A 23,940-nucleotide genomic window follows, 5' to 3' on the forward strand; every position below is an offset into this window, starting at 1 on the left:
TCAGACACTTTTCCTCTGGAGCCAAACCCAGCACACCCTGGGTTTATCCAGGTGTGGTGGGTCAGATGAAACGTGCAGAATCCCATTGAAGATGCAGCCGTGTCTCCCTGTGATTGCCAGCTGGCCTCTGTTGAGAAATGTCCCTAATTCCCATAATAGTGTGCCTATTTCATGGTACTTTAAAGTGAGAACTCTCGGGTGGCTGGCCACATAAGCAGCTTTCACATAAACACTTCAGTTCTGCTCCACAGCAAATGGCTTAGGTGCTGATAACACACTGGAACATGGCACAGAGCTCGGTGTTTGTGTGGTATAATTAAATTGTCTCATGCATGTTAGACCCACCTGGTGTGCATATCCCATACAGGTGCCTTTCCAAAGAACTCCTCAATCATCTCCTGGTGCTTTGTCCTCTCTCTTTAATCATCTGTTTAGGTAGAAACATAGCTGCACACCATGGGAAAAGTGCTGAGGGCATTTATTTAAGCTCTGGTTTTTTTGTAAGGTGTGTGTGCAAATTTGCAGTTGGAAGTCACTGTGTGCAAATGGCAATCTGATGCCCAGAACAGTTGTTCTGGCACAAACACGCTGAGTCTACATGAGCATCTGTCATTAAATTTATACATCAGTCAAATTCCTGCTTGGTTGTTTGACCTTTGTAAGATGGAGTTGTGAAGATTTAATATAGAGGTCTGAGGCTTGAACAGATTTTGCTTAAAAAAAAATTCTTACTACTATCTCTAGGGCTAAGTCAAGTTTGTTCCAAACTCGAGTTCCAGACATTCTGTGGACTTAGTAAGGAGGTACCTCAGGAGGCAGCTGTGCTGTGAGGTCTCACTCACTCTTTGCTTCCCATGTGCCATTCACGAGTGTGTCTGAGTCTCTTGGACATTGCAGAATACACAAGTATTGTCATTGGGTGATAACGAGACATGGATTTGGCAGATGTTTTCTGTCACTTAAAGTGTTCTTTTGAATCGACGTGGTTGTGTCTGTTGGTACTTCTGAAGCATTTTTCTTCCTTCCCTGTGATCCCAGCCAGCTGATAAGTATGGCAAAGCTCCATCCTGAAGTCTGGCTGAGCAGGTGATCACCTCCAGACCTTGTGTGCCTTCTTTCTCAAGCCCATGGTGAGCAAAGGCTTTGGGGGCTTGCTAGATCAATACCAAATTCCCCACAGTAGGATTCCTAAGGGAGGTGTGTTTTCTGTGTCCTTTTGGTGACGCTTTTACTAGTGCACCTTTGACACCTTGGTAGCTCAATGATTACTCTTACCAGATGGTCTTGGGACCTGGAAGTTAAGAAACTGGAAAATGGTTTTGCTTAAGGTAGAGCTGCAGCCCAGCTACAGGGCTTGAGCTGTCAGTCAGCTGGCACAGGGGGACAGGACATTTTGATTGGAAAGCTTGCTGTCCATGGTTTATTCCCAATATCCTGTGTGTGCTGTAGGGCACAGCTCACAGGCGCTGCCAGCGCTTCTCCTCAGCCAGATTTCCCCAAAGCAGATGGGTTGTGAAGGGTACATGTGTTCAGGTATTGGCAGAGGGGAGTTAACTCCAAGCTGTGAGAGGTTGTGGCTGAATGTTGATGCTGAGAGAGGTCCCCTAGTACAGTGTACGTGGTTTAGAGTTTTACATTCATATGAAATCATGGTGTAGATATTTTTGCATGTTAATTAGTGCAAAGAGTCAAATGTAGACCAAAATTTGCTTAATCATGGGGAAAAAAGGCATGGGTGTTAGTGAGAGTGGGATGCTGCTGTTCCACAAGCACAAATGGAGTCTGAGGAGCACTTCAGGGTAAATTGTTTGATTCATTCATGCTTCTCTGTGAATGAATCACAGAGCTTCTCCCTGCATCTCTCCTGCAAGACCTCAGGTAGACTTGGAGTTGGTGCAGCCCCTTTCCTACCAGCCTGATTTGACATTAGGAGATTTTGAGGCTTCAGCAGGCTCTGCTGTGGTTGATCATTGCAGGTTTATGTGACTGTGTAATGTGGTGGCTGGTAAGTGGGCATACCAGGATTTAACCAGCATAGCTACCTAGAGTAGGGATATTTGCAGAGTAAAATTGTTATTAAGGCTAAAATAAGTGACATTTAATTATTTTATTATGGGTATCGCTTACAGTATAAATATGTCTTGAGAGAGAGTGGTTAGTCTCTTTGAGAGTTTGGTTTCTTCTTTGGCTTTTTATTCCTGGTAGAATTAAGCTGGAAGACTGGAAGACTTCATCCAAAACATGGGTTTGGCTTTATTAGGAAGTGCAGCTTTTCAGCTGTTTAGTGTGTTGCACTATGAAGCCGGATTCTCTCATATGGGCACCAGTATAGGCATAAAATAGTTTAGCAGTAATAACAAATTGGAGGAAGTGATTGATAGTCCCTTGTCAAAATAAATTTCATATCATACATTTTCTGCCCAGGGAGGTTGGGGGGGAGGCAGGGTATTATTCTGTTTCATTTTATTGTTTTCCTGTTGCTGTTGGCAAATGCCTCACCTACTGGCTGCTTCTGCTGTATTAGGTTGCAGAGGGAGAAAAATAAATAGTGAATCTTTAAAAAACCCAATCTTTTATTAATAGGGAAGGGATTAAAAACAAGCAAAAATCCATATTTTCATTAAATGTTTCATGAAGCGTCCTTGTTTTGTGGAAGCATTTTTAAAATATTTGTCAGAGAACCAGGTTCTTGCAGACTGAACCGCTCCTCTTAAACACCAAAATATTCAAGCACGGGGAGGGGAGGAGTTGTAAAACCACCCCACGCATGCATTTCTTGAGGCGGTTCAAAAGTGTTCTTTCAGAATGTACCTCCACTGTGCCGGCGAGAGGATTAATTCTGTTTGCTGTGAGACAGGGCTGTGTCCTGAGGCTGGTGACCAGCCACAGGTGCCACCACTGCAGGGGGACGTGGGCATGGCAAAACCCTTCCCCAGCTGGCGCTCTGCGGCACCACTGGCAACGCAAAACCCACTGGGAGGAAGGAGATTTTCTGTGAGGAGAAACAGTGTACCTAAAGCAAACAAACAGCGCTGAAGCCGCTGCAGAAGCGGGTTTTGGAACGCTCCCTTTGCTGGCTGGGGAATACAGCGGGAACGTCGGCTCCGCGCGGGAGCCGGGCGCGTCCCCTTAAGGATTTACCACCCAACTTCTCAGTTCTTTAAAGGCAAGATTAATGAGCACTTTATCCAGCGCATATGAGCTGCCTATCAAGAATATTTTCAACAGTGCACCAGTGATACACTGCAGATAGTGCTGACAGAAGCTAAAGTGAAATGTCATACTTTGAGATCTGACGCCGTGTGCAGTTGGAAGAGGGCCTGTACTGCCTTCAGAGACTGACAGCTAAATCCTTCATTCTTTCAGCTTCCAACATATGGCATGAAGTAGGGTGTGAAAGATAAATTTCTTTGGATAGGTGCAGAAAATATGTGCAACATTTTTACTGGTTGGTTGCATAGAAAGATCAAAACAGCCGTGTTTTCCGAGAGCAGGAATTTCAGGCTTTGAAATTGTACCTCCAGATTGCCCATATTAATGATGGGTACCTGCCTGCAGGAATTAATGGAATTCTTCATAAGCCTGGCAGAGACTGCTTGAGAGAAAATGGGTCAGTGAGGCCATGAGGGTTCCCTGTCTGCCCTCAGCTGCCTTGTGCCGTATTTACTGTTAAAACAGAGAGCTGGGAGAAAGTTCCAAATATGACTCAACTTTTCTTTACATCACTGGAAGGTGTCCATGGAGCCACAGTGTCTGTCTGTATAAGCATCCCCTGTATAGCTGTGTGTGCCTTTCATAGATTCCAAGTTATTTCTGGATATTGGGATGGGATTGACTATGAAGCAAAGCACTCAGTCTTCGTTGTCTTTTACCCTGATACAACCCTGTCAGAAATTTGGTATATGCTTAATATTATGTTGCTTAAAGATTTCATCCTTACAGCTGAAGTAAATTGCTTCACATAGGTGGGTGTTTTAGCCAGACAGAAGATAAAATATTAATCTTGATTAACTCAAAGTAAACAGATGTTCTCTGGTGCCAATATTGCTAAAAACTACATTCATAACTGTATATTTTAGGATCAATGCAATTTATTCTCTCAGGAGATCTGTGCTATTGTAAGTTTAGAGGCAAAGTAACCAGGCAGACATGGAAACCAGTACATAAATATGCAATGAAAATCTAGAGAACATGAAAATGTAGAATTTAGGAATGGAAAAAAAGCACTTCTATATTGTCATTTTATAAGAACTAAGGGGGAAAAAAAAAGACATACCGATAAAATATATCCTCTTTTTCAAGCCTCTTCCCTTACCCATCACTCCCTGCCCATCTGCAGTCTGTTCTCTTAATTTTGTGCTCAGTAGGACAGGATTGGCCTTTTGCTCTACCTTCAAGCCATGCCCCAGGTAACAGCTCCCTTCACCCAGTGCACTGTGAGAGGGGCACAAAGGATATTGTTTCTTTCTGGCACAGAGTTTACAGAAAATTCTCTGACATAAAAAGTCAAGTCTTTATTTTAACTCCTCAAATTGTTACCCAGAACAAGTTAAATAGGTAATGTTCCCTTTTTACCTGCAAGTTGGTGACAGAAGCACCCAATGGGAAAATTCCCAACAGGAAATGCAAGTGTGAAAGGCCTCATTTCAGTGAGTGTGGAAATCAAATGCCTCTGGAAGTAGGATTGGTGTTTAAAATGTAATGTCATGTTCTGAAAGTATGGCCAGAAGATTCTACATTTGACAGAATATTGGAAAATGCTTATATTTATACCTGCATTTTGCATGTACTGGTTGCAGTACGTAAGAGTGAGATATTTGGATTTTAATGTGAAATGTGCTCATCTGGGACAGACTTTGGCCTGCTCTGTCCTTTCCCTGCTAACTGACTCACTGCTCCTTGCTTCCATAAAGGTTACTCAGGCTGCAGGCAGAGCAGCACCTTTTGCTGCTGTGGCCCAGCCAAAGAAATTAGAGGAACAAGAGAATATGGAGAAGCTCAGATTCAGAAAATGTATAGAGCATTCAAAACCTGATGTCCTCCTGCCCTAATACATATTTTAATGACAACAAATCTGCCCCCCACGGTAATAGTTGTGCTGTGGAGAGTGATAAGGTTGGAAAGAGGCAGGAAGTTTATTTGCTTTCATTGCAGCTTGAAGATTCATTCTGCTTTTCTTCTGGGCTCACACATTTCCAGCAATTGAGGGAAGAGTTTGAATGGTGAATATTCCATCTAACAGTTTACATTTTAAAATAATCTTCAGATTTATTAAGGTGGCACCTCTGCAGGATGAAATCTAATTCAGAGGCTAACAGCTAATAGCAATAATTTATACACAGAGATTGTTTCTAGCCTGGGCAATCCTCAATCATTCCCCAAATGCTTTTCTCCTTGGTCTTGTAGCACTGCTTGTACAAAAAGATAGATGATCTATCAACAGAGAGACTGGTTTAAATTGCCAGCTTTAGGGACAAATGTGTCCTTTCCTCTCTGTCCTGGGGCCGTGGTGCATGTGGATCACAGCCTGTGCTTTAGGCAAGCATCCTTTTCCCAGGTGTGGAGACAGGACTGACCCAGGAAGTGCAGCCTCTGCAGGGATATTTGGAACCCCAGAGCTGTGGTAACTCTGCTCCTGGAGGGAGGCAGAGAATGGAGATGGTACAATTTACTGGAATGCAAATTGGGAGGCATGCCAGTGAAATCTGTGAATGTGCTATTATTTAAAACACGACTGAAATTAGACTCCAGCTGCATTTATGGATACGTGCCCTGGCTATTTGCTGGAATAACCCAAAGGCACAGGCACCTTTGAGTGAATTCCTCTTTTTAATTCCTTCTTTTTGCTTAAAACCCATCTCATTTATGTGTAGTTGATTCATATTATTTCTCTGCTTAGCACGTTATGAGCAAATGAAACTGCTGCAGAGTTGCCAGTGAGTTCCAGCCGAGCCTGGCCGCCCGCCCGTCGGAGCCAGCTGTAATTCCACCTTGGCAGCCACCATCAAAGGGGACTCTCCCAGCACCAGCTTTCAGCCCCTGCTGATCCAGCCTGGCTCTCACTGGGCAGATAAAGTAGGAAAATGTTTTATCCCCGTACCAGTTTTTGCAACCTGATCCCTACCTTCATGTTTGGTTGAACAAATGGGGTGTTAGCCACATTAACACCCTGTAGCCACTTCTTACCTGTGATAAAACCTTCCTGTCTTTCAGCCTACATCCCATCTGTTTGGAAATGGTAAAGCTTTTTGCTTGTGGGGAAAAAATAACCAAAATAGAGGCAGCCCCATAATATTTCTTAAGAACCTTTTATGATGTGCCTACACCTTACTCTGGGATCCAGCCTCATTTTGATTCTTTTTTAAATCATGGCCAGGAGAAGGAGTAGAAAATCAATATTGGATAAAAGTGAATTACAGCCTGATCCTCGTGTCCTGTAGCAGTGATAAATAAATGCCAGTATTTTTTGTGTGGCAGAAAGGGCGTGGTGGTGGCAAATCTGCAGTCACACATTTACAGGGAAGTTTGTAGGCAGCAGGGGAGATGAGAATCTGATAAAATTCTCAAGGCATCTGTGGAGCCAGCAGCAGATTAGCTCCATTCTCCTGGTCATGGCTGCAAGCATCTGGCAACCTGGAGGAACCGGAGTGCTGCTCCAAAAGAGGATGGGATGATGTGCTTGCAAGGTTGTTACCCTGCCTAGAAAGTGGGATAAGCAGCATTTCATTCACTTTTCTTACTCAGCTGTAACTTCAAGAACTAATGTAACCAATAATTAAAACTAGAATTTTCAAAACATGCTAAGCCAATTAGACTCAAAATACAATGGAAAGTCAAGGTGAGTTAGGCTTCTAATTCCCTTAGGGGCTAATTTCCAACAAAGTCTAAGAGATTATGTTAAGCCTATTAATGCAATATGAAATTATAAATGTCCTATAAAAAATTATCTTGTGTAGCTATCAGTTTACTTCAACTCAGTAGTGCTGATTCTTTTCAATGAGAGGAGAAGATGAGCAGAAGAAAGGAACAGAAATTGTCTCTCTGTCAGACCTGTTTGGCAGTAGAGGAGATTTAGTCATCTTCCTTTGGAAGACAGAGGTCTTCTGTGGAAGAAGTTTATGATGGCTGTTATGGCTCAAAGTAATTTGTAGTTTTTCAGTCCTGGTTGCTCTGAGGCTTGTGAGCATCTCAGCCTATGTGATGTGGCCCCAGCATCTCTTTGTTACACAGTATTCTCTGTTTCTAAAATGCATGGGGTTTTTTTATTTAAATACAGAACTCTGAAATCATCCTCTGTATTTTCTCATAGCATAGAGTACTGCATTTGAGCATAATCACTTCTTATGTCAAAGCTTCAATTACATGATTTACTCTTCTAAAATTAAACATGCAAGTACCAACAATAATAAAAAGTGTTCTGCTTAATTCTAAAATTATTTCAGCTACCAAACAGATTAGTGGCTTCTTTCTTCAAATTTGGGAAATATTTTGCATAAAGCAGCTAAGGGTGAAGAATGTCATCTGTAATTTTGTTCCTAAATTGTGTGTTGTGTCCATGTGTATTTAAATATCCTGTGACTTAGTCTGAAAATGATGCATAATTGTGCATTAATTAGAGGTACTAATGCATTTATTCCAACACATGGGCTGCATATGAGATGCAGCAAGTCTTGCATTGCTGTGGCTCTGGGTGTAGATTCAGCATCTGTTTTGCAGATGCTGACAAGCTGAATTCCTCTTTGGTAGGGAAGCAGAGAGTGGAGCACAGGGTGAGATCTGCACTGCAGCATCCCTGCTGTCTCCTCATCACTCAGGCAACCTGTTTGTGCAACCTGGGTGCACGTGGCAAGGTGAATTTGCTTTCCAAAATCTCCTTTAGAGCTCTCCTTCCAAAAAGATGGTTGGGGATTTGGGGGAAGCCGGTGATAGTTCCCAAAGGCCCTGTGGCTGGAAATGTCCTGTTTTGGTTCTGCAGACTTCAGGGAGCCTGCTGCAGGTGCACAGCCTGGCTGCCTGGAAGGGCTCTGTGCAAGCTCTTCACCTGGGTGAAATTGCAGGATTAAGGGCTTTTTTTTTTTTTTTATTTCTCTGTGATGAGAAAAGTAAAGAAGAGAATTTAATGAGTCTGGATATAGATTATCTGAGAGGTGTAGACACCACAATCCTTACCCTGAGCTGGCTGGCAAAACAGCTTCATCAAGTGCTTATTATCCATTTTTGTCTTTTACTTTTTAACTTTGTAGACGTTCCAATTTTGCAGTTATTTATTCCAATGTACGCAAAGCTCTGAGTGGATTTGTGCTGCTGAAATTGAATAGGGAAACAAAACAACTGTGGGTAATTAGGCACATTTCATGTATCTGTGTACGCATCTTAAAACAACAGAAACTGTCTATATTTGCACTGGAGCCTCGGATTTGATGGCATTCACTAAATCTAATTATAGGCTACAGGAATTTGCAAAAGTCCCTGAATGTTTATGTAGAGTTTACTATTTTTCCCTGCAGTACTTTGATGGATTTTACAATTAATCTTCAGATTTGTTTGATTGAAATTTAGAATTCTTGGGCTACATCTGTTGCTGGTTATGTGGGGTGGGTTTACCCTACACCACTTAGTGTTGGGTGTTCTTTGCATGCTATTGCACATAAGGTTTTTCTTACATACCAGTAATATTGCTCATATAAGTTTCAAATGAGAAAAGAATCAAAGACATGGAACTTTTTTAAGTCCCAGAAGACTTTAAGTACTGCAGGCATTGTTGAGATGCTGAAGATAACAAGAGAACAAAAAAATCCAATTAAAATAACATTTCTTTTCAGCCTCCTCTCTTACCTGTTTTCTGTGAAATATGCAGTCTTGTTAATTTTCTCCTACATCATCAGGACCCATAAAATCTGAGTTGCTTCAGTTCTTGGCATGTCCTTTAGTACAGAGGAATTTTTTTCTGGGAAAACTATTATCTTTATATTTGCTCTCAGCACCCACTTTGTTAGTCACTGCTGGCTGGTGTTGATGACTCTAGAGCTCCTTCTGGAAGGAGGAATTGCAGAAGAATAAAATATGCTCCGAGTCAAATAAGCCTGGAAATTCGTCTGGCTTCTGCCATTCTGGAAATGCAGGACAGAAGTTGATGGGGGAGCTGGGCCTCTCCCTGTCCTGGTTTGTTAAGCTCAGTTTTTCCCAAGCTGCAGCACATTCCATGGTGTGGTGGCACTGCCAGAAACTGGAGGGATCTGTGCTTCAGCTGGGCACCCTCGAGCCCCAAGGGCACCTCTCCAGTCCCACCACTTTTGGGGTTTTTTTTTGATGTAGCAGCATCCCTTTAGTGATTTTTCACAAGGACCTGTCCCGTTGGCTCCTGGCAGGTAAAGTTTTTCCCCACTCCTTTACCTGGCCCCAGCTGCATCCCTGGCCACTGGGGGAGCAGCGAGTGGTCAGGGAAGGTCCCTGCGTGCTCCGATGGAATTTCTGAGCATCACAGAACTCCAGAGCACCGATTCCCAACAGGCTGGCACAGTGAGCCACCAGGGCTGTTCCCAGCCTTTGCTGCTGGCACTGGTGACTCCTGGAATGACCCCGTGCATTTGAACACGGTGGAGAAAGGCACTTGTGAGTGTCTGTCTAAACCTGGGCAGCACATGACAGACTGCACTTAGCAGGAGCAGCAGGCGCTGAGTGCCCTTTGAGACACTGCAAAGGGATGCTCTGACACCTTCTCCATCAGCCACAGGAAGTCGCTTGGGAGGTGCTTTTGTATCACTGCAGGGAGTACAAGGAGCTGCAGAATAAAAAGTGGGTTTAATCAGACTTACTTGGTGATATCCTCTCACCTCACCCTCCTGATTGTATCTGCGCAGCGAGGAGCTAGTTAATTTTAATGACAAAAATGGAGAATCTCCTTATTGAAATTTAAATTAGGTTAATGACTAGTGATATGGCTAAAGGGTATAATTTACAAAACACAAATCCCTAATGCAAAAGTGTGTGTTCAGTATCACACATGGAAATCCCTTAATTTTGATTTGACTGGTGTAAAGGCAAAAATCAAACACAAAATCTCGTTAGCATTTCCAAGACTGAAACGCAGCCCACTTGAGCACGTGTCTCCCTCTTCCAAAGGGGAGTCTGCTTCTGAACAAGCTGAGCTCCTGCCAGAGCACATCCCCCCTCCTTTCCTCCCCAGGATAATACCTGGATTGTGAAAAGGATCAACCTCCATTTCCACAGGCACCTGGGGTTGGATGCTCAGTTGTAGACTTCTCATAGCTGAAACCAGATTTTTAAGGATGGAGCTGCCTTTGAACCACCTGATGAAGTCACCAGGTTTAGGGCAAGGTTTGAGTCACTGGGGGATGACCACCTGTCTGTGTGTGTGTAAATGGGATTGGAGCATCTCTCATACCATGACCTGAGGGGTTTTTAACCCATGTTTCAGCAGGAGCTGCTGAGATGCTGGTTTCTCTTGGCAGTCTGGCCCAGTGTGTTTGCATTGGGCTTTTACAGCATTGCTTGGTACCAGGAGATACTGGAAAATGTGATACATCCTTGTTATGCTGGCAGTGTCCAGCTTTAATCACAGTGCAGGGTAGTTGTACTCGGCCAAGCTCATCTTGGTGCAGTTGGCACACCCCAAAATTTTAGGAATGAGTATAGCAATGAAGGAGCAATGAATCACTGGCCTCAGCACCCCTTTCTCTTTTACTTGCAGTCACCCACTGTACCCTAAGTGTGTTTCCTATCTCTCCTCACCTCCCAGCTGTCTGTGCCTTCCAAGTTACACTTCTGTCGAGTAGACAGGAGTGAAATTTAAGGATGTGGAGGCGAGGGAAGGAATTTGGTGGACTCAGGGCTGTGTGTGGGAATATAGTGAGTAGGAGCTTCTCTGACTGATGGAGTAACAGCATCACGAGGCACGAGACTTTACACACAGTGCTTTTGAGGAGTATGTGAATTTATCTTCCCTTGGCACTTGAAATAGCACAGAACTGAAGGCTTTGTCTGGGCTGTGCTGGTCAGCTGGTGTGTGGGGCTGCTCAGGCTGGCAGCAGAACATTGCTCAGACAGGTACTAATGGGCACCACGGTGCTGAAAGGAACATCAGTTTCCCATTAGAACCAAATGTTTCCTGTGTCTCTACAAGCTGTGGTGTGCATGAAATAAAAACCTCTGACGTTTATGAGGTTCTTTACAACATGGGAGCAAACAGTTACTTTTAGTGTCTTAATTTCATATGGGCATTTTACTTGCCTGGTGCGTTCAGTGACATCCATGAAGAACAGGAATGACATTAAAGCACTGCACTGAATTGCTGGTAATTTGTAGAACAGAACTCATTCTTTTCTTATCATTTCCCATTTTGTGAACATGACTTTGTGAATTGATTTGACTTCAGAGTGCACTTAGGAGATAGCATTGCATGCAGGCTCTTCCAAGTCATCTCAGAGTAGAGCCATGCTGCTTTCTATCCAGCAGAAGTCTGGAAAAAACATTTTGAAATTAACTAGGAGATGCTGCAGCTTAAATGGGTACAGCAGCAAAAGCAAAGGCAGGTACTCTCAAATCTTCAGCAGATAATTGCTGTATAAATAAATGGCATCAGAGGAGGGAAAATTTGAGATATTTCAGAAATAGAAATGGAAATGGGTCAGTTGAGGGAAACAAGGTTTAAAAGTTGAAACAACACCAGGTACTTGGACTGAGAGCAAAGACTGACTTCCTCACCCATGCCCCTAGGAAAGTTTTAAAATGGATGAGAGTTGGTGTTGTAAGATGGTCTAGTCACACTTTTAATCAGAGCCATCTGTCCTGGGTAAATTCCTGAAAGTTTTAAAGACAGTAGGTGAGTCAGTGTAGCAGTAGCTGAAATCTGAAAGTACAAATCAGGAAAAAAAACCTAGAAAGTACAGGATTTTTTTTTTTTTTAAATTAGTTACACCACAAGATTTTGTTGGGAGTGGAGACTACTCAATTAAAAAGTGCTTTCAGCTGCTGCTATCTCTTCCCTCACTTGCCTGTCCTGGTTTCAAGTCACATATGAGTAGAGAGAGGGGTTTTACAGGTGTTAAAACACATAACAGATAAGAGAGTAAGGACTCTGCATCTGTGTATTTGCAGCTACAGGTTTCCATGCTAGAATTACAAGGTGAGCACAGGATGTGTTTTGTATTTCAATCTTCTCTAGGTGTCAGGCTGTTTGGGGCACAGCCTGGATCTTGCATTGTACCTTGGGGTCTGCTACCAGCATCTAAGCAATGATAAACCATTAAAGAATAAAAAAAACATAGCATTTGTTGACCTGCTGCTCAGGTCTGTTTTGGAGCTCTGTGTGCAAAATGCTGTTGAGAAAAGTCCCAGGTTTCCCTGGCAGCTGGGAGGCTGAAAGCTGGCTGCCTTTTTACCTGTGGGAGTAACAGAGGAGCAGTCCATGAGTGGAAGGGCACTAGAGATGGCAGTGGCACACTGAGGCATTCCAGCTCTCAGCACTCCATGGAACCAGCAGCTGCCCACTGAACATTTTTTGCTTTCACATAATATGAAGTGAAACACATTGAGTACAGGCCTCAGAGAGAGGAGCTGGGTGGCACTTGGAGGATATTTCACACCAGTGCCTGCTGTGGGAGACACAGGACTGAACCTGGGGAAGCAGCTTCTCTGAGCATTTCTGCTCCTGGTGTCCAGCAAATATCTGTGCAATGTGGGCTCCATCTCAGCCCTTCTGGCTGGGTTTCCTCTTTCTTAGCCAAGCTTGTGCAGTGCTGTTTAACCTGCTTTTCATTCTGTGTGCAAATGACCCTTTTGCAACAATAATGACAAATCTCTCCCCGTGCCGTGGGAGTGCTGTGAAAACAAGCAAGGACAGCCTGCAGGACCAGCCTGCCTAGTCACTTCCCATTTTTATGGAGGCTGAGGGATAGAAGTTCTGCACCCTCAGCATGTTTAAATGCCTCCAGGGGATGTTATACAAAATCAGGTGAAATCCAGTGCTGGATGCTGACCATTTTTCCTGCTTTCCCTCTAAGGCACTCACCTCTATTGGCTCTTGGATGCTGAGGGCATCCATTCCAGGCTGCTGCCAGAGAGCCTGGGCGGGCAGCACTGCCTGTGCAAGGACAAAGCCCAGCTCACCACTAAATTTGGATTAGAAAGACCTGGGAAGTGTGACCCTGTCAGATGTAACACTGAGGGGTACAATTCCTACTGCCATCACTAGTTAGTGAACTGTGAGACTCAGTCATGCACCAACACTCGTTAGCAGGGCTGAAAACTGGGTAAAATTGATGTTTTAGCTATGTTCCAGCGTACTTCAAAATCTTAAGAATTAATCAGTGAGTTGTCAGAGAGCTTCAGACTTATTACTTTTTAATAGCATTTTTTATTACTTGCTAATTACAAGGTGAAAAAGGTGTGAGGCACAGCTAGTATTATAGTTCCTTAAGTAAATTGGAGCAGAAGGTCACAATAAATTGAAAAGTTATTAAGTATGTACTTTGCTGAAGACATAATGCTTATCATTATAAAACACAGGAATACAGGCACACTGGGTTTTTTTAATGTCCACAGATGGCACAAGCTAATTATTCTCATTTGTATAGCACCTTACACCTCTGTAGATTTTTTTCAGAATGTTGAAAAACAGATGATCACGTCTGTTTTTGTAGCTGTGTGAGAGTTTTTCATTAACAAGATCAGGCAGGACCATCTGTGTGTTCTAGTAAAAAGTTTACCACCAACAGTGAATTCAAAACTTTCAAACAATGGATGAATTCATAATTTGTCATGTGTAGATACAGAGCCTTGGCTGACAGCCCGTGCAGCTTAGGCACAGGTTCCTAAATGCATTTCTTAGGGAGAAAATGCCAGTCATGTTGTGCTTTGCATTATTGACCAAAGGAGATTTTTAGGTTTGTGCCTTTTGTGTCGGTGCAGGCACTCTGCTGCTGCACCCACAGGCACCTCCTTCAGCATTGTCACCAGGGAGGAATGACCCCAAAGGATGCTGGTGGAGCATCCTTCCCTGCCCTCTGTACACAGAAATGTGGGAGACAGCCAGGAAATCTCAGGGAAGGTGCAGAGGGAGGTTTTACACGGGCTGTGTGATTTCTGCTCTCCTGCAGAGCCCAGCAGGACGGGCAGCTCCCTGCCCACGCTGCAGTGCACGGCGTAACTTCAGCCTCAGGACAAAACTGATGGAACACGTCAGTGCCGGATGCAGCTGATGATGGAATACAGTGGAGTGTGGAATTGTCTGCTGTCTGTGACTCTGAGGGTTGCACTTTCACACTTCCCATGCAATTTCACTCTGCCTCAGCCTTCTTACAGTGCCTGGCTGCCTCTGCCAGTTCCCTTCCCTTGGGCTTGGTGCTTGGAGGCAGCCTCATAACTGCATGCAGGGCTTTGTGCAGTACAGATCCCAGCTGCTCTCCGTTCCAGCAGCTGCCCCCAAAATGTGGCAAAAGCCCTAAAAACAAGGCACTAGTGAGGCAAACCCCTTGCATCCCTGGTCCAAAGTTGTTCTGCAAAAGGGATGATTCTGTGGGGCACAGCCTGGCTGGGGAGATGGAGCTCAGCACAGGAAGTTGTTTGGAAAGGACAAAAAACCGTTGAAAACAGATGGGGGCAGAGATTTTCAGGGTATTTTAATTTTATTTTGTCACTTTGAATTTCTGTTGGACACAGCCTGGAGCATCGAATGGGTGCTTGACAAGTAGTCAGGAAATCAGTGATTTCTAACCCTGAGCACTATCAGTTTCCCAGCTTTCTCTGGCTCGTGTGCCTCCCATGTGAAGTTGTCAGCGCTCGCTGAGGTTGTGAGGCTCGTTAGCTGTGGATGGATATCACTCGTTAGAGGTAGAAATGCATCTTGTCTTTCCAAGGGAAACATTAACAATTCCACTCTGCAAATTAAGGGGTTCATTTAAGTCTCTTCCAAGATTCCCATGAAAAATTGTGGCTCGTGCACGTGTCCTCAGCCGTTCCTGTTTTCACTGGAGTGCTCCAATAGAGAGGGCTTCATCTTGGAGCGTGGTTCTTTTAATGAGACATTGCCTTTGTGTCAGACATAATTCATGGGATTGGGAGCCTGCTCAGGTGGGATTTTCAAAATTTAGTGCTTGGGCTAATTTCAGGTTTAGTTTTACTGAGAAACTTAAAACCTATTCCAGCTGAAGTGGGGAGCTGCTGGCATCCCCACAGCCAGTGCGAGGAGCAGCATCTGATGCTGCTTGCAGTGTTCTGCAGTTTGTCAGCTGTTTTTTCTTGGATGAACCATTAAACTTTTCCTTTTTTCATGCTCCCAATTTTGCAGAGAAGGAATGGTGATGCTTTTGTATCACAGAAAAGCTTTTCTGAGTTGTAATTAATGACTGACATGTTTGGGTGTTCGGGGAGGAAATCTCCCTTGAATTATTGCTTTGTGAGATTATTGTTTTTAGAATGGCATGTGAAAAATTTCTTCAAATATATTTCATCTTCTCTTGGTATCCTTCATCTTCCTTGTTCTTATGTCCAAAATGTAATTATAAAATGTTCCCTTAGGAAATAAAAATTTTAAGTGGACTCTTTCAAGCCGTATTGAAATTTGGGAAGGAGGGGTAGGGGCTGCAATTGTTTCTTTTATTTCTTGATTTGTGCTGCAGTGCTGTTGAGCAGCAGCAGTTACAGACAGCAGAGAAGTAGGAGCTGCACAAAACAAATATTTTAAATATAGTAGATTCTAATGCATTTTGCTACTCCAGCACCCCCCAACCCCAAAACAATGATGAAATTATTAATTTCTTGGCTTGCTGCTGTTTGAAAAAATAAAACCTCTAAAAATAATAACCAAAACATTTAGGTGCATTATTCTCCAGGCATGGAGGATACAAGAGCTCATTTTGAGATTCTGCCATATTTGAAATAAACAACCAACAAAACTTCAGGATATAATAATGCTTCCAATATCTTGGGATTTTTAGATCCATATACAAAAGGTGCTTTGCTACACATTTTTGTCTTGCCCTGTGTCTGCATTCTTAATGATAGGTGTGCTTCCAGCTAGCACTCAGCTTCCTGCTTTCTCATTAAAAGAAAACGCCAAGGACAGACCAAGGGTTATGGAGAGAAGATGTGTCACAGAAAGAAAGAAACTGAGAGAAACCCATCCCTGTTTGACACTTCTCTGTTACAGCCTGAAAGGTGTTTTTAGCCAAAATGTCATTCCTGTAGTTATACAAAAGCATAATTGAGAATTATTTTGCGGACTGTGGTCTTTGGGATTTTAAATTAATTAAAGAAAAGCTGTTTATCTGTGCCTGTACCCTCACTGGACAAAAGACCTCTGGTTATTTCTGAGCAAGGTTCCCAGCCTTGTAGTTGTGCTGTAAATGATCAATAGCCTTGTAATGAGTGAGCTCCGTGCCTCCGCGAGAGCTGAGAACATTGCTATGGGTGGGATGGCTTTAACTCAGTATTGTGGGATGATAAACTACCTTTTAATAGAACATTAACATTAATCTAAACAAGATTAGTGGAGCAAAGCATTGCACGAATAAGCTTGCTCAATTAAAACAGATGGTCTTCCATGCTGAATCCCATTATGTTCCTGAAGCCTCCCTTGCATTCCCACACGCTCGGGCGTGAGCTGCCTCCTTCCAGTGGCACGGAGTGTGGCACATACAAATGTGCTCAGCTTTGTGCCACAGCACTCCTTCCATCATCTTTTACTCCGAGAGCTCTTCAGGATTTCATATTTATCAAATTATTTCTGAATGATTAACACAAGATCTTTACATTTTCTTCTAATTACATGTCTGTCATTAATCTTCGCTATTTCTTTTGCCCCGAGCATTTTAGAGAAGGTGGAGAGTGATAGGATTCAGCAATTAGGATCAGCTGTAAGCATGATTAAGGCTGTCTAAAACCAGAGGAGAAGAAAAAAAAATCTAAGACTGCAGCAACACTAATGTGTAATGTTAGCTAAAATTAATGATCAAACATTGCATCTTAGCATCTTAATATTGTCTCAAGCAAAATGGCTTTACATTTGCAAGTAACACACATTCACAATCTAATCACTGGTTTTTCCCCCAGACAAGCTTTTACTGTTCATTACTAGAAGAAACAGTTTTGTTCCTTCAATAATTATATTTTTTCCAGGGCAGAAGCGCAGCAAAGTAGTCACATGTATTAGGAGGCCTTAAGCTTTTCAAAATTTTTTAAAATGCGTTGCTTTAAAGAACTCTCTTAAGGAGTAATTCATCTCTAGAGCAAACCTTTCAGTTCAAACCAGCTAAATTAAAAGGTGGCGTAAACAGGCATGATTTGACCTTGTGTGCCCACACCCTGCCTTGCTGCTAAGACAGAAGAGAATGTTTCAGTAATCTGGCTAGAACTAAGCAGAATAAATCACTAAATACTGTGTAGCTTCAGTGTAAGGGCTTGGAGCAAACAGGGTGTAACAGGAGGGTTACCTCTTTGTCCTTTGCGTACCCTAGAGTATTCTTTGTAGACTTGATCATCCTTGAGCCCTCATTTGCCAGATGAACAGTGCCAGAAAAATGGCCAAATTCCAGACTAATGGAGATGAGCCCTGCTGAGGAGGCTGCAGTGCCTGTGAGTCCTCTGGATGCTCATGGTTTGAGTGGCCCTGCATCAACCAGGGCTGGGCTGGCTCTTCTCTGTTCTCTGGTAGACCAGACAGAGTTGGAGAAGGTGAAGTGATGCTGTGCTTGCCAAGTGATGTGAGTCCATAACAACTGTGATTTAGGCCAGCCCAGGACCTTCATCCTTCAGTCTCCTTTAAATATTGACTTGAAATCCAGGCAATAGACAATATCCAATAGAACTAAGATTTTCAAAACAAGCATTGGGATGATAGGCTGGAGAGGGGACAAGCACTTTCTGGTGCTGGGTAGTAGGTGAATAAAATTCATTAGTCCTTTAGTTAATTTCCTGCCTTGTCTGAGGTACTTGGCACTGCTTATTTTGATTCTCCCTTTCAAATCAAAACAGGAGTGTTTTTCCTGTGCCCAGAAATAGAGAAGTGACTTTTGGAAAGAAACTAAACCATTGCTGAAGGAATGGCTGTCAGTGCTGAGTTTCAGGTGTGAATTAGTTTTTGTGGAAACGCTGTCTAGACAGCCAGTCCGCCTGGTGGATGTCAATCTGGATTTGGAAAACACCCCCCATAGGGTGAACAGAAGCTGTTAATTATTGGTGGGCATTGGAAACTGGATGATAGATATATACACCACTGCTCAGTCACTGTGACTTGAATGTAAATGAAATTTAATGTGAAATTATGTATGATTGACAAGATTGACTCTGGTCTTAAACCAGCTAATATGCTGGTGGGAGTGTTGGCTTTTCGTTTTTAGGGTTTCCATGGCTGGCTTTTCCAGAAACAAGAGCCCCGGATGTCTCTAGCCTGTACACCAGCTTTTCAGTAAAGATAAATGAACAGTAAATCACAGGAGAAAGGAGGAGGTGCTTTAGACAGGAAAGTCTGTTCCAAAGGATAAGCTTCCTACCCTAAAAGGTCATGAAGTTTGCCTGATAACAGGCAGCTCATGAAGAAAAACCCGTTTGGTTCCTGGTAACAGGGGCTTGGTGCAAGTCATCAATCACTGCCAAAAATCAGCCCCACGAAGTGCCACACGAGGATGAGGCGTGGGGGTGAGCAGCAGAGCCACCCCTCACTGATTCCTCCTGCACCAGCTGAGCAGAGCTGAACAGGATATTGGTCCTTTGCTCCTCAAGCATCCAGAAATAACAGGGTAAGGAGGGAATATAATATCCCCCTCCACAGGGGTGTTGTGTGGCACAGACACCCAAATGGCTGCCCAAGCACAGTGTTTTAAACAAGGCTGTGATTTTCACTCTGAAGCTGCTGCTTGGGTGGATTTGCCCGGGTGGCTGCCTTGCTCCCCTGTACCTTTCCCTTTCACAGCTTCAGTCCCTTTGGTGCTGGAGGACAGGGGTGGTTTTCAAGCCAAAGGGAGCTGCAGGTGGTGCCAAGCAGGTGTCCTGGCACAGAGGGACCATGTGCCCATCCCAGCCTTGTCCCTGGGCACTGCCAGGACCTCATCCTCAGCACGTGGGATCAGTGCCCACGGTGTTCTGGGAGGTGCATCCGCAGGGAGGGTCCTGCAGAGACAAAGGACTTGCCTGTGGCAGGCAGGATCAACAAAAAGATTTGCTGGTTTTTGCTTGATCTTTTATAGACATTCAGGAAAAGGTTAAAGTGATAGGTACAGGTCAGGATTAGTGGGGCTGGTTGGGATCCAGTGGAGCTCAATGTCTGTCCCCTCTTCCATGTAATGACCTATTGTGAGATTGGTTGAGAGTGGTTGGTAAAGTTTTGATGGCATTTTATTTTTTTATGGAGTAGAAATGTTGTTGTATTGGAGCTGCAGAGGATTCCTCGTGAGTAGTTTCTCTTTTCTTTGCTGGCTTTTCTTGTTACTTTTTCTATTTGCCCAATGGTCTGGGTGAGCTATTCGTGCTTTTATAACTTTAAAGCTTTAAAGGTCAGAAATACTATTACAACTGTATGAATTATGGACTGAATAATACTTCTTTTGTTTTTTACTTCCACTTTTTGCTAGTTTTCTATTGAAAAAAAAGGTAGTAGATGGTTAATTTTAGCAGACATTTGGGGGGTTGGAAGCTTTGGTTTTGATTAATTCAGGTATAACACCAGTTCATAGACATGAAATTGCTGCTTGATGTACCATTTATTGCCACTGCCCACATAGAACAAGAGGGAAATTTAGGACAATTTCGTATTTCCAGGACAGTTTCATGAAACCTGTGCCAGTCTCCATCATGTAATCTGTTAGGAGGTCAATTCACTGGTAATATTGTAGACATTAAAGGAAAAAAAGATGAAAAATCTTCCTTGCAGGCTGAGTCAATAATATGAGCCATCCGTACAAATGAGCATTTTAATTGGTTTATTGGAGTTTATTCATGCAGGTAAATTTTGTAAAATATTCTGCTTTTTATATAAAGGGAATATTTTTTGTTCTTTGGGTGGTTGCTGGTCGCTTTTTTCCTCCTTATCTCATTGTAGAAAAGTAATGTGATTACTGAACAACTTGAATTAATTGGAAAAAACTGAGATAAACAAGTGCCCATTCTCCCTCATCTTTGCATATTAGCTTAATTTGAGACCTGATCCAGGATGAATAATTAAATAGTAAAAATTAAAACTTGCGGTCATAGCACTGCATTACAAATGAGTGCATACTTGTTCTGTGCCAAGACTTAGTTTAGTATTTAGGATAAACCGGAGGGTGTAATTTCATCACGTTCCTAACAAAGTGTTTACACTGAGCTAGACATCACTGACAGTGGTAGCTGACAGTCCTTACTGAGGCCTGCTCTGGAAAAAACTGCAAATGTGTGAGTGCAAAGTGTTGAAGTGCTGCTCCCTGGGTTGGAAAAGGACACAAGAGCCGCTGCTGTGTCCTCATGGGGTTGGTGCCCTTCACATCTGCACAGGGATTTTCAACGTCACCTCATTCTAATCCCACTGCCCTGAGCAGAGACACCTCCCAGCTTGCTCAAAAAAACCCCATCCAGCCCAGCCCTGGAGTTCATAAAAGAAGTGGGGACTGAGGTTTGGTAGGACTTCCTTTGATAGCATTCATCACATTTGTCTGACCTTTCAAAGATACCAGCCAGTCCATGTTTCTTTTTCAACCCATCAATCAGTAAATAAAAAAATAAAATTACAGCTCTCATAACTGACTTTCATCTCTTCAAATGGCCTTCTTGTTTTCAGCTTAAGGCTCTCACAGTTGAGCTGGTGTGAAAGGGGAGCAGACGGACAGCAGCTCTGAGATCACTTCCATGGAATATGGTATTTTTTAATCATGTTTCCCCTAGCAGTCGCCTCAGAATGATAAGTAGTGGATGTCAGCGTGGATTTGGAAGAAAAGAAGGTATCTGTTTACATGCAAAACTTTTTAATTAAAAAACAGATACGGAGCCAAGATACTTGCATTCCTGTTGCTCTACCTAGAGGGTTGGTTGGTCTGCAGATGGTTCAGCACACGAGTCGTGCTCTGTGCTGACACTGGGGGAGGGAAAATGCAGCTATTGGCCCTTTTTGCCTTCTAATTTCAGCAGTTCAGACATCTGGGGCAATTTCTCATCATATCCCCAAACCTTTTGTGCCGTGAGTAGGACAGGGTTCTGCCTAAATGCCTGAATGGACCTGAGCTGCCCAGTGGGTGTGTTGGGCTGCCAGAGATGAGATCTCATGGTCCTCCTGGAGGGTCTGTGCAGGACCACTAAACGTTTTCAGAAGCCTCAATCATTCAACAGAAACATGAGGACATTTCCAGAAATAGTTTCCAGGCTTTTTGTAAATTGGGGACAAAAGTTGGTTGGGTTTGTCACATCCTTTTTTCATTTTTTACAGAATTAATTTTGATGGTTGATGTGGAGGCAGAGAAACTTGAACTTTGCAAGTGGCATTTATTTATTGATTTATTTATTTATTTATTGCACTCTGTGTTGTAGTGGTGTTGTTCAGTTGTAGAAATTAAAAAGTCATTTCTGAATCAGTTTATTCCCAGAAAGATCAAGAACATTATGAGAAAAAAAGAAAAAAAAAAAAACCCAGAAAATTTAGCCCAAAAAAATCTGAGTATGATGGCTTTGAACAATTGCATTCCTGGCTGTTACCCAGGGGAGGAACAGTGTTTTATTCTTCAGGTGCAGTATGGATCTGCCCCATCTGCTGAGGAAGTGCCACCCCATGGAGGTGCTTTAAAATGAGGGCACCTAACCACTGGAACTGGCTCAACACCCCCAAAGAGCCCCTGGGGGTAATGAGAGGGGTGCACTAATGAGGGATTTTTACCTGTCACCACTCTGGTTTGCATTAAGAGCAGCAGTCATTTTTATATGCTTATTTTCTTTAGGAGTTTATTGTAAAAAGAAACTTTTTAATCTTATGCTGTTCATGAACTCAGGTGCAGGCTTGCCTGCTAATCAGTGGTTTCAGTGGTACTTTTACTTCATCTAAAAATTCATTATAGGGATTACTTTAATAAAGGCCATATGCATATTTTAAGTATGTTTTTGTACTATTTTTAGAAACTGCTTTCACTTTGTAGTTAATAGTGTAGAAAAATATCTAGGTGGATAAAACAAATACAAATGTAATAGTTACAAGATCTACTCATAATTAAAACCCAAGGGGAGTGAAGACAAGCAATAAATCAGTGTTTGTATGAACCAGATGTTGTCTATTTTGGCCAGTGGTGGAACTCCACGTGGCTCTCAGAGGTGAGGCTGAGACGTTGTGGACAGCAAAATGTGCTTTTCTAGCAGAAGCTGTTAGACTTTGTGCCTTGTGCCAGAACTCAGACACTTCTGTCGTTTGCTGCTCTCCAGCCTAAAGGTGGGCTCGGTTCAGCTGTCTGCAGCTGAATAGTTTATGGAGCTTGGGTGTTTTAGAATGGAGTGTTTTAGAAGGTTTAAAATGGAGAAAGAAAGAGTTTCTAAGAGGGAATCCACGCAGGTAGCAGGATGCTGCTGAAGAATCACATCCTGCATCAAAGAGCACGTGTGTTGTAAGCATTTTGCAAAACCAAATATGTTTTAAAAGCAAAATGGAAAAAAAAACCTCAGATACATCCAGGCTGATGCTGTCTGCTCTCAGGAGCAATTTGATCATAACCCTCTTTATATCCATCTCTTCCACTGCTGAAATTCCCTACCTTAAAATGAGTTTGTTCTGAGGCTACTCACTGGGGGAATCTAAACCAGTCTTTGCTATCAGTGACACGTGTTTAATGACATTTTACTGCTTTACCCAGCTCATCTGAGGAATCCTACTGCTAATTGTTGTATTATTATTATTATCATTATTGTTATTTTTGTTGTTATTTGCTGCCCCTGCAGCCCTGGGGGGACAAGTGGCACTGGCACTGCTGTGGCTGGAGCTGAGCTCATGCTGGGTGCATGGGAGACTCATCCGTCCCACATCAGCTCCCAAATCACCTCTTCCTTTCCAAATCTGGGAGGAATGCAAGGCCAGGTGGGCTCAGCCTGACCGCTGGCTCTGCACGCGGGCTGCTGCCCATAGGTGGCAAAATGCAAATTTTATTGCGGCAAGACAATATTTTCCTTTTGGATTCTGGGTTTTGTGTGCTTTTGGAAAGCATTTGGCAGCCACAGCAAGTATGTTTACAAAAAGAGCAGAACTGGTAAAGTTCAGGTTCGTGTTTGGATTCAGCCCCAGCAAACTGAAGCTGAAGCTGTGCCAGACGTTTGAAGCTGCCAGACGACAGTTCATCTCAAACAGAAAGCTGAAGAGGGGGAAAGAAATTTGTCAAATGTATTCCATGTGGAATTTCAGGCAATTTAATTTGATTCACTACACTCTGAAATGTCTTGGACTTCCCTATTGTTTCTTTACTTTAACACTAAATTTGATACCTTCTGGGATCTTCATTGCTTTGTGCTGCATTTGTCACGTTCTCTAATTTACTGGCTTCAGTCTCTCTCGGTTTTAATTGAAGGGACTGAGTCCTGCAAAAGTGCTCCATGAAATTTAAGGTTGCTAGTTTAATCTTGAAGTTGTTCTTCAGGCGAGGGGGCAAGGTTTCTTTTGGACACCAGTGTAAGTAAGAAAGGCCAGAGGGGAGGAAGGTAAAAGAGGAAAGGGAAAGTTTCAGTAAACCTCATCCCTGTGACTCCATCAGTGGCAGCAGCAGCAGCCAAGCTCTGTGCCTGTGGGGATGCTGTGGTCAGAACATGTTCCAGGGTGGCTGCAGAGGCCAGGAGGTTCTGCTTGGGTCAGTGATGACCACCACCAGACTGCCTGGATCTGTGTTTTATTGTGGTTTTGCTTTTTCCAGTTAATTTCCTGCTCTATGGATGAATTTCCTGTGGAGTCAGTGTACACTGGAGCCCAGCCCCAGGGCAGGATCCTCTGGCTCT

The 23,940-nt window shown here is 43.2% G+C and overlaps 1 protein-coding gene across 1 annotated transcript in view; it reads left to right on the forward strand.

Moving 5' to 3' along the window:
- The window catches only part of CDH4 (cadherin 4), a 416,129-nt gene that overhangs the window by 213,256 nt on the left and 178,933 nt on the right, over positions 1 to 23,940 (forward strand). The gene's annotated exons all lie outside the window — the stretch shown is intronic.

Source organism: Onychostruthus taczanowskii, unplaced genomic scaffold (genome assembly GCF_017590055.1).
Source record: "Onychostruthus taczanowskii isolate IOZ18803 unplaced genomic scaffold, ASM1759005v1 scaffold57, whole genome shotgun sequence".
NCBI lineage: Eukaryota > Metazoa > Chordata > Aves > Passeriformes > Passeridae > Onychostruthus > Onychostruthus taczanowskii.